Genomic DNA, 10,812 nt, shown 5'->3' on the forward strand with positions numbered 1-10,812 from the left:
ACTTTGGGAGCCCAAGGTGGGTGGATCACTTGAGGTCAAGAGTTTGAGACCAAGCCTGGCCACCATGGCGAAACCCCATCTCTACTAAAAATGCAAAATTTAGCCAGGTGTGTAGTGCATGCCTGTAATCCCAGCTACTCAGGAGGCTGAGGCAGTAGCATTGTTTGAACCCAGTAGGCAGAGGTTGCAGTGAGTCGAGATTGCATTACTACACTCCTGCCTGGGTAACAGAGAGAAACTCTGTATCAGAAAAAGTTAAAAAATAAAAATAAAAAATAAAACATTGGTTAAGGAAAGGTAGGGTGTGGAAGGAGAATGTTCTAGATCAGGTGCTGGCTTTTGGGCCAAATGTGGCCCACAACCTGATTTTATAAATAAAGTTTTACTGTAACGCAGCCATGCCTATTCACTTACATGTCGTCTAGAGCTGCTTTTGTGTTACAATGACAATTCTGAGTAGCTGTAACAGTGATCATAAGGCCTGCAGCTCTACATTTCACTTTACAGTAAGTTTGTAGACCTCTGTTCTAGATTAAGAAAATTAAAAAGACATGGCAATTAGGTACGCTGTGTGAACTTGGCCTGCATCCCATATTTAAAACAAAACAAAACAAAACAGTTTTTTAAAAAAACATTACTGGGAAAGCTGGGAAATTTTATATGGGCTGTACATTAAATGAAAGCATTATTTCAATGTTCAGTTTCCTGAATGCTGTAATTGTGTTAAATCAGAAAATATCCTTGTTACAGGAAAGAGGTTAAGTATTTCAGAGTAAAAAGATGACATCTTCAGAAACATCTCTATATTAATTCTTAATGATACAGAAAACAATGTATGTATGACAATACGAATTTATGTAACACAGATGAGAAATATGGAAAGATATTAACAACTGGTCAATGTTCACTGTCCCACAGTAACTTTTATATAGGTTCAAATGACTCAAAACAAAACTTGGGGAAAAACTAAGCAGCTCCCTGAATGGAGCCAGGTGTGGCGGTACCACCTGTGGTCCCAGCTACCCTGGAGGCTGAGGCGGGAGGATCACTTGGACCCCAGAGCTTGAGGCTGCAGTAAACTATGATCATGTCACTACACTCCAGCCTGGGTGACAGAGCAAGACCCTTACTCAAAAAGAAATTTTAAAAATGAAAAGTAAGGCCGGGCACAGTGACTCACACCTGTAATCCCAACACTTTGGGAGGTGGTGGATCATTTGAGGTGAGGAGTTTGCAACCAGCTGGGTAAGACGGTGAAACCCCATCTCTACAAAAACAAAACAAAACAAAAATTAGCCAGGTGTGGTGGTGCATGCCTGTAATCCCAGCTATTCAGGAGGCTGGGGCGGGAGAATAGTTTGAACCCAGGAGGTGGAGCTTAAAGTGAGCCGAACTCATGCCACTGCACTCCAGCCTGGGTGACAAAGGGAGACTCTGTCTCAAAAAACAAATAAATAATAAGGAAAGAAAGAAGCTCCCTGAATGATTGTGCCATTGTAGCAAAGTGTAGGGAACTCCAAAATCATGTGTAAATTCGGCAGAGATCCCCAGCACATAGCATGTGCTCTGTAAAGAAATTCAGCCTGGGCCAGGACTAGGAGGGTGCCTAGCAAAACACGGTGGCTGGCCGGAAAATGAAATGACCAGTTGGCAGATGTGACCATTCATGCATGTGCTCACCCATTCATGCCCTGTTTTTTACTGAGCACCTACCATGCACTGGGCCCTGTGCCAGGCACTAGGCATGCCCTCCAGGGAGCTCCAGATTTGGACATGGACAACGACAGCTCAGAGGGACAGAGGAACCTGGCCTAAGTCTAATGGACCCTTCTGTCCACTCCCAGGAACCCCCAGTCCTTCCTGCAGAGCAGAAACGGGGTTGACACTGGCTCAGTTCAAACGGCTGCGTCATCAGCTCCAGCCTCTACAAGTGCACCAGGCTGGGTGAGGCAACGCCAGGCACCAGGCACTGGGTGAGGAGGCCTCCCCCGTCTCCCAAAGGGCTCGTGGACCTAGCTGTGGGCCGGCTCAGGAACATAAACCTGGGTATGTTTGGGAAAGCTGGAGCCAGAGGTTTCCGAGGGTGGCCCACGTGGGCCTGCTGCAGGCTGGCGGACAGATGCGCATGCGTTAACATGCCCCAGAGGGGCCTGGCCCCCTTCCACCTGGGGCAAGCATCTGGAACCAGGCTGCTGGGGCATAGTTACTTTAGCTGAGACTGAGACTGAGCTGGGGCAGCAGCCCAGGAGGGAGGGGAGGCGATGCCGGCCTGAGAACAGCGGCTCTTTGCTAGAAGGAAGGAAAGAGGGCTTGAAGCTGGCAAGACGCCGCCTTGTCCAGTGCCCCCAGGGCCAGGTTGAGACCAAGTCAACTTCTCCAAGAGAGGGTCAGAGAGCCAGGATCACACCAGTGGCCCAATGCAGGGCTATTCCCACACCCTGAGGCCCAAGGGCCATATGGTGTCCTGGTTAGGGCTGGACTCTGGAGCCAGGTGACCTGGGTTTGAATCCCAGCTTGGCCTCTACCTAGTTCTGGCACCATGGGCAAGCATCTCAGTTGCCCCTCTCTGAGCCTCAGTTTCCCCATTGGTATCAAGGGTTAAGCATGGCTCTGGGCTGCAAGTCTGCCATGAGCCCATCTATGAGCTTTCTTGGGTTGGTCCCATGGGAGCCCCAGCAGGGTCTGGACAGCAGGATTGTGACCCCCTGGCCGCCTCCCAGGGCTCCTCCTCACATAGCTCCCCTCCCCTCAGTCCTTCAGGCCAGGGTGGGAATCATCTCCATGTTTCCTTTTCTTTTTCTTTTTCCTAGAGACAGGGTCTTTCTCTGTCACCCAGGCTGGAGTGCAGTGGTATGATCTCTGCTCACTGCAGCCTCTACCTCCCAGGCTCAAGTGATCCTCCTGCCTCAGCCTCCCAAGCAGCTGGGACTACAACAAGCATCACCACACCTGGCTAATTTTTAAGACTTTTTGTAGAGATAGGGGTCTCACTATGTTGCCCAGATTGGTCTCACCATGCTGCTGGAGCTCCTGGGCTTAAGCAATCCTCCCACATCGACCTCCCAAAGCACTGGGTTACAGGTATGAGCCACTGTCCCAGGCCTGTGTAACCCCAGGGCGCTGCACCCTCCTGTCGGGTTCCTCTCCACCCCAGGGTCTCAGCCTTGGCACAGCTGATGTCTTGGCTCATGGCCTTGCAGTCATGGGTGTGTCCTGCGCACTGTAAGATGCTTAGCAGCATCTGTGGCCTCTGTACACTGACCCTCATAGCGTTCCTCCTCCCCAGTGTAGCAACCAGAAACTCCCCAGACATTTCGAAAGTCCCTGGGGGTGAGGGGAGAGTTGCCTGTAAGTGAGGACCACTGGTTTACCCCTTCAACAGGTGGCTTACTCACTCCCTCCCTAGCTGCTGAGATCTGAGCACTGGAAACTGGCTGGTGGCGCCTGATGTAGCGCATGCGTGAGAACACCGAGCACCTCACCAGGCACCCAGCCCTAAGGGCAGTAATAATCACTCGTAAGTGTCTACAGCCTGGGATGCACTTAGTTTCTGAGACCAAGAACTCATCAGTGCTCTGCCTGGAGAGGTTGAGGGATTTTTACAGCTAGGTGACCCTGGGAAAGTCACTTGCCCTCTCTGAGCCTCCCTGCCCACATCGGTGCAGCGGGGCTGAGCAGAGGATTGAGAGGTGCTGTGTCCGGCATCGGTGCACAGTAGGTGCCCAGCCAATGATTCCTCCCCCCAACTCCTCTCCTCCTGGTAGGTGGGGGCCTCACCTGACTGCCTGGTTCTGGCCATGGACGTGAACGACTAAGCTGGCCTGAGAATCGCAGGTCCGCAGCAGCGAGGAGCTCATCTCTTCTGCTGCCCAGAGTCCTAGGAATGTGAGCTGAGGAAGGAGCAGATTGTGAGGTGTGTGGGCATAGACAGCCTGAGGACCCCTCACAGGCCAGGTGGGGACCCCAGACAAGCTCTGCAGTCCAGCACGTCCCTGTCCCCAAGCCCCGCAGGCCTGGCTGATCCAACACTCTCACGGGTGCTGAGGATGCAAGGGGTCGGCCCCTGTTGCAGCTCAGGATGGCAATGCCCACTCAAAGGACAGCTGCAGCCCAGACACTGGCTGAGAACATGCTCCCCGGGGGGCTCCCCATCACCTGGCCTCGGGTCCAGGATAGAGTGTAGATGAAGTCAGGGGCATGGGGTATCCAGTCCACTCAGTTGTGGGGTACAGAGCTGAGATCCTTTACAGGAGGGGTGACATCCTGGGCCCCTGAGCCCCCAGGAGCCCCCACTCCTCCCACTGCAGAGTGGACTAGGGCAGGGGTAATCTGAAACAGGAGTGTGTATGTGAAAGAAGCATTGGAGCCTGCTCTGGAACACACCCTGTGGCTTGGAGAAGGAGGGCCAACCAGGCAAGGCGAGTTCATGCCAAGTGACAGTGGCCACGGCATGGCCCCAGGTGGGTGACTCCACCGAGGCAGGAGGACCCCGTGAGGAAGGACCTGGGTGCCAAGTCTGAGGCCCTATTTTGCTGCTTGCTTTGCTAGGTGACCTTGGACGAGTCACCCACACTTTCACCTGTGACCCAGATACGATGGTGATGATGATAATGGTCACTGTCACACCATCAGCATCACCTTTTTCTTCTTTATCACAACGGTGCTTCTTAAGCATCTACTCAGGCATTTATGAGATTAACTCACTCAATCCTCACAACCTTCCTGTTATAGGCAGTATCATCATCCCCATTTTGCAGATTAAGAGATGAGGGCACAGAGAGGCGAAGGAATTTGCCCAGGGCCACACAGCTGGCAAGCAGCAGAGGTGGGATCCAAACACTAGAAAAAGCTTGGTAAGGAAGGGGCTACCCTGCCTCTCTCTGGGGCGTTGGGAGAATGAAACTAACAAATGTCCATAAACCCTTCAATGGGGGCTGGCACGGGGTGGGCACTGGACAAGCAGGAGCTTTGATTCTGACCCAAGACTGCAGGGCAGAAAGACAGGTCAGAAGCCAGACGCAAATCCAGGGTGCCCGTCCACACCAGCCCTGCGATTGGGAAGGCAGAGACTGTTCAGCACACCTGGTTACAGCGATTACAAATGAAGCCTTCATAAACTGTAAAGTGCTGGGGAAACCCAAGGCCTGGCCCTCCCTATCTGCGCTGTACACAGCAGGTCCTCTGCACCCCAGGAATTGGACAGAGGGGACAGAATTTGGAGGGAGGTCTTCCCCATGCATTCCTTACCTGGCTGGAGAAGGGCAGGCCCAGCCTCTGAAGAGCGGGCACTGTGTGGCTGGCATTGGCCACCATCTGCAGTGGGCCATGCAGTGGCCAAGCCACCAGGGCTGCCAGGTCCACGCTGACCCCACCGTCCCTGCCACAAAGGGCCACGTTGGCCTGGGTCTGGGAGTCTAGAGACAGAAAATGGCACGAGCTACTGAAGACAGGTTCGTCTCCCTTCCCAGCCCAGGAAAACACCAGACTTCGGGAAGGGTCATGCCCTGGGGCCCTCAAAGACAACACCAGCGGGAAATGGAAAGGCTCCCATGGGGGGCTGGGTGGGGTCAACCTGTTTTGAGCCTCCTTGACATCATCTATCATTTGTCCCTGAAGATCTAGGCCTGGGTGGCTCCTCCTTTCATTAAAGTTGAAGTTGTTGAAATGACACCTCCTCCAAGAAGCCTCTCCTGACTACCCATCTGAAGTCCCTCCCAATTCTTTGCTGCCAGGCATCCTCCATCCATCTCCCTGGAGTGGGGTTCCCAGCACAACCTGAAATGACCTCACTCACTTTCTTACTAGGTTCCTGCACCCCTGCCACTCCATGAGAATGCCAGCCCCCCGGGGGTAGGGTTTCTCTTAGGACAGCTCCTGACACACAACAGGGGGTCAGTGAGTACTTTCCGAATGACTGAGGGAGGCTGCTTCTCTGTAGGGATTCCTGGGGATTCTCTGAGCAGCCTGCAGATGAATCAGCATGATGTCTGCTCTTGATAAATGGCCACTGCAGCCTGATACCCACCTGCAGCCACCTGGCCCTGGCTGGAGGGTCCCATCCCTCCCATCCCCCCCCTCCCAGAACAGGAGAGTCTGGTTCACAATAGGAGTTTCTTCTTTGACTTAAATTTCCTCTGCTACACATAGAAACACATCGGGTCCAGGAGCCCAAGAGCAAACAGATGGCACCTACTCTATGTCAGACACTATGTTCCTGTGGGATGCAGCTCATGGTTCAGGCCCAAGTGACACTCAGCCAGGCTCCAGCACCTCCCATCTGGCCAGCAGGGTGGATAAGCCCTGCAGCTCTGAGCCTCGACTTCCTTATCTATAAGGTGGACACAGCCCACCCGCCTCCACGGGAGAGCGTCCAGAGTAAATGGGGTAACACATGGGAGAGGACCGACTGTAGGGCATGCAGGAGGCCTGGGAAGCCCTTCCTTCCTTCCTTATTCCATACTCAACCACATGTACCTACTACGTGCAGGACAAGAGGATGGAGGGGACACAATTCCCACGCCCGGGAGCGTCTGGCTGTCAAAGATACTAAGAATGTTAAGGACAGGCAGAAAGTGTCCCCGAGAGGGGGGACAGCACACTGCAGACAGCAATGGGAGGAGGGAGAGGTCACTCCTGGCTGGGGGCGGCCACACCAGGCATCCTGGGCCAGGAACTAGAGCAGCGTGAAAATGTTCATCCAGAATGACCTCCCATCGCCCCATCACTTGTCACCAACAAATTCTGAGGTCAGCTCAGACTAGGGACAATTTCCTCATGTGATCCAGCCCTCCGTTCACCCCTCAGGAGGCTGAGGGCCAAAAATAAAGTTTTTGTTGTTTTTTTGTTTTGTTTTGTTTTGTTTGTTTTTTGAGATGGAGTCTCACTCTGTCACCCAGGCTGGAGTGCAGTGGTGCAATCTTGGCTCACTACAACCTCCACCTTCCAGGTTCAGGTGGTTCTCATGTCTCAGCCTCCTGAGTAGCTAGGACTACAGGCACGCACCACCATGCCCAGCTAATTTTTTTTTGTAGAAACAGAGTTTCACCATGTTGGCCAGGCTAGTCTCTAACTCCTGACCTCAAATGATCCACACGCCTCAGCCTCCCAAAGTACTAGAATTCAGGCATGAGCCATTGCACACAGCCCCCAAAATAAAAAGTTTGTGGCCAATAGAAGATGCCCTAGGGGACTAGGGAGACCCAGGGGTCCTGAATGGTCAAGAGCCAGGTCTCCATAATCTATATGGGGGTCAGAGGGTAGCTCTCTGTTCAATCCTTGCTCCACCATTACCAGCTGTGTGGCCTGGGCCAGGTGACTTAACTTCTCTGAACCTCCATTCCTCATCTGCAGAACGGGAATGGCATTCCTAACCCTACCTCATATGTTCATTCACGCACGTTCAACACCTACTATGTGCCCTGTGGCAAAGCAGACAAAAATCATTCCTGTCCTCATGGAGCACACATTCTGGTGATTTCCAGTGTAGAGAAAATGAGAAACAAAGGTATTTGTATGCTACGTGGTGTGTTCAAATGACAGAGCTGGGGAGAGGGTGGGAGGAGATGGGGAGGTGGAAAGAGGCCTCCCTGAGATGCCATTGGAAAAACACCTAAGGGAGGCGAGGGAGCCAGGAAGGTGTGTGGGAGAGAGGCATTCCAGGCGGCAGGATCAGCCCATGCCAAGGTCCTGGGGCAGCAGCAAACCCGAATTGTTAAAGAATAGAAAGGAGTGGAACAGGTGGTGTTGGGGGCCGGCAGATGAGGTCAGATGGGGGAAGGGTGAGGGTTCTGCCAGCTCGCAGCCCCCTCTAAGAGCTGTGGCATTCCCGTGTGATGGGGACAGCTGTACTGTACTGAGCTCTCGTGTGTACACAGCTTGCCTGGCATGTAGGTAGTAAGTGCCCAGCCAATGCTGGCTCCTCTTATTGCTTTTATTTTCCCCCCATAATAGGCTGAACCATGGACCCCAAAAAGGTAATGAAGTCCCACTCCCCTCACCCTCTGTCCTATGAATATGACCTTATTTAGAAATAGGGTCTTGGCTGGGCGCGGTGGCTCAACTCTCACCCCAGCGCTTTGGGAGGCCGAGGTAGGTGGATCACAAGGTCAGGAGTTTGAGGCCAGCCTGACCAACATGGCGAAACCCCATCTCTACTAAAAACACAAAAATTAGCCAGGCATGGTGGTGCACACCTGGAATCCCAGCTACTCAGGAGGCTGAGGCAGGAGAATCACTTGAACATGGGAGGCAGAGGTTGCAGTGAGCCAAGATCACACCACCGCAATCCAGCCTGGGTGACAGTGAGATTCTGTCTTAAATAAATAAATAAATACGTAAGTAAGTACATGGTCTTTACAGATGGAATAAGTAAAAATAACGTCACATTAAAGACAGGCAGGTCTTCAATCCACTGTGGATTGTTTTATTTTGAGACAGGGTCTCATTCTGTCACCCAGGCTGGAGCACAGTGTTGCAATCATAGCTCACTGCAGCCTCGACCTTCTGGCTCAAGCAATTTTCCTGCCTCAGCTTCTTGAGTAGCTGGGACCACACACACATGCCACCACATCCGGCCAAGATTCCTGTGCACACCAGCTAAGATTTCTGGGTCTTAAGCCATTCGGTATGTGGGACTTGGTTGCAGAGGTCCTAGGAAACTAATCTGCCTGCCTTGGGAGTGAGGCCATTCATGGGCAAGGCTGTCCTGGTTGTCCCAGAGCCCAGGGCCACACTGGGCTTGATGGGGTGCCATCTGGGTCCAGAGGAAGCAGCTAGCTCCCCAGTCCCAGGGCTGTGCGCTGAGTGCCTTACCATGTATCTGCAGCTCTGCGAGCAGGGAGGCCTCGCCTGGGAATCCAGCCCACAACAAGGCCTCACTGTTATGCCGGCTCTGGCCAGAGAGCTCCAGGTGCCCATCATGGTAACAGCAGCTCACAGAGTAGTTGAGAGATGTGAGTCCCATCAGGATGCGTCCAGAATGCTCAAAGCCTGAGCTGCCATTGCGAATGTCCGTGAAGACCTGGAATGCCATCAAGGAGATGCTGGGCCGCCCTGTGCAGAGAGACAGCCAGCCCCGAGCAACCTGGCACTGGCTCCCACACACCCTGGGGTTATCAGTGCCATCCGTGTCCCTGTGGTGGGAGGACCTCAGACCCTCTTGAAGGAGCAGGTTTGATGACCAACGCAGTTATTCCAGCTAATTACACGTGCACCAAGGAACCCACAGAGAAAATACAGAGAACCAATCACGAGGTGGGGCAGGCAGGGGAGAGGGGCCTGGGGAGGATGGGTAGATCAAAACTCTGGGAATAGGAAGATGTCCTGGCTGATGAGAAACAGGTTGGCAACTACAGCCTACACCTTTTGTTGTAAATAAAGTTTTATTGAAACATAACCCTGCCTGTTTGTCACAGGTGTGTGAACCAGAGCAACTCCATCTTGAATAGGGGCTGGGTAAAGTGAGGCTGAGACCTACTGGGGTGCATTCCCAGATGGTTAGGCATGCTAAGTCACAGGATGAGACGGGAGGTCACACAAGATACAGGTCATAGCCAGGCATGGTAGCTCATGCCTCTAATCCCAGCATTTTGGGAGGCTGAGGTGGATGGATCCCTTGAGGTTAGGAGTTCAACACCAGCCTGGCCAACATGGTGAAATGCCATCTCTACTAAAAGTACAAAAAAAAGTACAAAAGTACAAAATCTTGTTCTGTCACCCAGGCTGCAGTGAAGTGGCACAATCTCGGCTCACTGTGATCTCCACCACCCGGGTTCAAGCCACCTCAGCCTCCCAAAGAGCTGGGAGGGTAGGCGTGGGTCACTGCACCTAGCCTCTGCATCAACATGTTTAAATTCTTCTGACAGCTGTGCTTTAGGAAGAGTGTTCTGACAGCCATCGGAAATAAATGACAGAATGGCAGGACAAGGATCATGAACAGGGTGGCTGTGGACATCTGCTGGCCAGCAGCAGGAAAGCCACTCAGACCCCGGATTCTACCTCTGCAGCCTGCCTGCACGTGAACCCTCCTTCCCACAAAAGTGGAAGCCTGGAACTCTCAGAACAGCAGACCTCATCAGCCGCTGCCACCTTCACCAGAATGATGTGATTAACTCGTTCACACAGAAGACAGCAGGAACCCCGAGAGAACAGGATCCGGAATGTGTGGGTTTTGATGGACAGGGTGGTAGGATCTGGGAGGCTCCACCTACCTTACCCCCTGACCCCCACACTCCTTCCCCAGGCCTGCTCAGCATAGAGACTAGAGTGACATCACCAGAGATGTAGACGCTTGGAAGGACACCAGCGACACGGAGAAGAGGAGGCCGGAGGTCCGCAAGGCGCCCAGCTCCTGGCCTCGGATGCCCAGGACTCTGTCCAGAAAGGCTCCCTCCCAGCCATGGAACTTGATGGTCCTCGAGTTCCTGAGGATGGAGCTAGTGAGCCCGGCCTGCAAGTCCTCCTGCCTCATTTGCTCTCCTGGGATTGGAGGGGAGAAAGAGATGAAGACACGGCCAGTCCAGAATTCTCCCCTGCACCCTGACAGTCACCCTGCAGCAAATCCCACTGATCTCACCAAGTGCGTCCCAAAGCTGTCTGCCTCTCCGCATCTCTGACCCTCAGCCCTGATCCATCCACCGTCATTCTGTGCCTGGACTCCTACAGGAGCTGACCTGGGACCACTGCCCTAGGGAGGCAGCTTCTGATACCTGGAGAACAGAGGCTGCCCCTGAGCCCACCTGGGGATGGCACCATCAGGAAGGCTACCTGAGTTACATCTTTTTTTATTCCTTTTACATTTTTGATGGAGTTGGG

At 53.1% G+C, this 10,812-nt stretch overlaps 1 pseudogene; it reads right to left on the reverse strand.

Annotated features, from left to right (window-relative positions):
• Positions 1-10,468, reverse strand: part of LOC108300236 — a 47,487-nt pseudogene extending 37,019 nt beyond the window's left edge.
• Positions 10,469-10,812: the final 344 nt, after the last annotated feature.

The sequence above is a fragment of the Cebus imitator genome, unplaced genomic scaffold (assembly GCF_001604975.1).
Source record: "Cebus imitator isolate Cc_AM_T3 unplaced genomic scaffold, Cebus_imitator-1.0 Scaffold25, whole genome shotgun sequence".
Lineage (NCBI taxonomy): Eukaryota > Metazoa > Chordata > Mammalia > Primates > Cebidae > Cebus > Cebus imitator.